At 49.3% G+C, this 3,152-nt stretch overlaps 1 pseudogene; it reads right to left on the minus strand.

Annotated features, from left to right (window-relative positions):
- Nucleotides 1–609: 609 nt before the first annotated feature.
- On the minus strand, nt 610–2,205 carry LOC119282104 (annotated as a pseudogene).
- Between the last annotated feature and the right edge of the window lie 947 nt (nt 2,206–3,152).

Genomic DNA, 3,152 nt, shown 5'->3' on the forward strand with positions numbered 1-3,152 from the left:
AACGCAATTATTTCCATGTGGGAAGAATATTTGGACCTAATGGCATTTCTATTTCTTATTTATGGGTCCACCTTGTGAAGGCCATGGACTAGTCCGTAATTGTTTTCATCTTTCAGAATCCTTCCACCGTCAAACAAAAAATTATGCATTCTCTTGATAGATATCACTTGAAAATCAGTAGCCCAGAAATTTCTATGCAACTCATCTATTAGAACACAACTCATCTTCTAAAACTTGCAGCTGGAGAACCACGCTTTGAGGCCAGTGATTGTAACACGAAGATAATCGAACAAGAAAGGCGAAAAACACTTGCATTGAAACAACAGGTTCATATATCACGAAGCCTTGACAATAGATCATGCTAAACTACTACTGTATTACATTACCATATCACAGTTTCAGCAGACATGAAAATACAGCACAGAAATGGAATGGCAAAAAAAACTGAATCTCCATGGCATTCCAGGTCCACCCAACTAGCAAGATAAGTTACGGGCTATAAGAGATTAAAAACAAGAATATAACCATTCATGTACTGTCGTAAACAAATGGTGGTATACTGTGAAAATATTCACAAACAGAGAAATAACAGAGACCAGAATCCAGATATGAAAATATTCATAATAGTTTCAACATGACAGTCACATATCCATGATTCAGTACAGAACTACAAAAACACTGGCACAGTACTAAGTTGACTGAATAGCTAGCAGCATAAAGTCAGGTTCATGACTTCACTCAAGCACCAACAGCTTATCACAACTTACCAGATTACTGTTGCTCATATTCAAGATCTCACTCCACTATCATCATCAGAAAGGTGGACAACTGTGAGGCTCCGATACACAAGACCATTAATGCTCATCTGCCATTGACTCCGAGAACAAAGGAACATATGAAAGATAAGGGCGCCTAGAAATCCTTCCAAGATCACATATAAATTTCAGCTCCTTAGAATCAATTTCATATGAAAATAATTTCAACAGTAGCCTGTCCCCCGATAATGTAGATTTAGATTCTACGGTTATGAATATCACATCGTCTTCTGGGTGGACTGAGATAACACCGTAACGTCCCCTAGATCTTGAACCGAACAGTTGCAGGTAGCTAATATTGTGCTTCAAGGTCCAATAATCTTCAATGCTAGAATCTTCAAGGACCCAGATTGATGCTTCAGCAGCACCATAATATGCGACATACAATTGTCCTTGTGAAACATAAACATCATGACGACCACAAGCATCATGTAAAGTAGGAGCAGGAATGAAACGACAGTTTCCCTCCACGTCAACAGCTGCAACCAAATCATTATCAGAACATAAATACAACACCCCGCTGAGAAATGTGCCAGCTGAGAAGTTGCATATCTCAAATGGATCATTCCAATCAATTTGATGTGTCCAAGCTCCAGCTTTGGACGAGTAGATCCCCACCTCTTTGATGTTATAATCAAACTTCACATTCGCATTCAAAGCTGCGGCAGGTGCCAACTCAAACACATGGAAATGGGAGGAGATGGCCGGGTCGAATCCCAAGCGAGCATACAAGTCCGAGGACCATTTGTTGGCTGGGACAATTACCCATTTCTCAGTGGCAGGATTGCACACCACGTAATCCGGTGTCTCAGGATAAGGCTTGGAACATCGACAGAGCAGGAGGCCGTTGCAGCAGTCCAACAAGTCAATCTTCTTGTATTTGGGCAGGAATGAGAGGGAGGCATCAATAGGGCACCAGTTCCCTGAGAGGCTTCGGTATCCATGAGAATCATATTGACAGCGGTCCATGTCGTAGGTTCTGTAGAAGAAGCCTGCGAGGGTAGATCGGGGAAGCTTCTCCCGGTGGTCCGGGTGGGATGAGGTCCCGCCAGCGCGTGGAGACGCACTTGCAGCAGCGGGTGGACTTGTACGGCACGCGCGAGATGATATCCACCAGGACGTCGCCGGGGAGCTTGGCCGTCGGATCGCTCATGAGGGCCGTCTCCATGGATCCCGTCGTCATCTCCATGGATCCCATGAGGGCGGCTAATCTGCAGATCGGGGCGGAGGAAAGGTTAGAGATGCATCATACTAGCAGTGAGGTGGGCGTGAGGGAAGAGAGGACTCACCAGATGCGTCGAGCGCCGGCACCGGGTACCCCCATCCGCGCCGCAAGTATTGCGGCGAGCCGGCGAGGGTTTGGTTTGGGTGCGCGGCGGCGAGATGGATGCGGCGGAAGTTCAGGAAGGACGGGCAGGAGCAATTATATGGCCTCTTTTATATGAGTTATATGGGCTTTTCACTGGGCCGTGTGAGTCGAAACACTTAGGCCCCGTTGGAAGCTCTAGCCAGCTTCGCAAAATCACGCCGAGAAGCCAGCCCGAACGGTTTTTCTCCAGGAAGCACGCTCCGTGGAGACGAGGAATCCAGCGTGTAAATTTTTCGGAGAAGAAAAGCGGCCCCGGCCCAGCTTCGCAAAGGGTAATGTTTGGAGACGGTGCGCCGGCGAAGCATTGCGCCGGACGCTCATGTGCTTAACGCGTGTCGCGGGTCCCACGCGCCGCTCGAGCCCTCCCCACCTTATCCTTCCATGCAAAGCTGCTCCAGGGCCACTCGTTTCTATCCAGATGCATCCCTCCTCTGCTTTTCTTCTCCCCAAATCTAGCAGCCCACTCAATCTCTATCCCATACACATCCCTCCTCTTGCTTTTCTTCTCCTCAAATCCATGGCACCTCGTACTGCATCGAGGAGACGGGCGGGTGCTGGAGGGGCGCCGCTGCTGTGCTACCGCAGATCGATGGAGGCGCCGTGTCGTGCGGCGTGCTGCTGCAAGCCTACACCATGGTCGGTCGATGACATGGTGGAATGAGCCACCGTCGATTTTGCTGCGCGCGGCGGAAAGGAGCTGCAACCCCCTGTTGGGTGTAGCCGCAAGCCCGTTGTTGGTTTTAAGCTGCATTCGACGGCGTCACACTGACAGGAAAGCTACAACCGGCTACCACAGGAGCTACAGCCATCGGTGGCAGAGCTGCAACCGGCTGCCAGAGAAGTTGTCGCCGCGGGGGGCCACTGGTGCTGGAACCGGCTCCCTGTTTTGCTGGAAGCGTATGCCGGAGATGTTGGAACCGGCGCCTGTCGGTGTACTAGAGTAGGGGTACCCTATTACCCCGAACTCG

The sequence above is a fragment of the Triticum dicoccoides genome, chromosome 3B (assembly GCF_002162155.2).
Source record: "Triticum dicoccoides isolate Atlit2015 ecotype Zavitan chromosome 3B, WEW_v2.0, whole genome shotgun sequence".
Classification (NCBI taxonomy): domain Eukaryota; kingdom Viridiplantae; phylum Streptophyta; class Magnoliopsida; order Poales; family Poaceae; genus Triticum; species Triticum dicoccoides.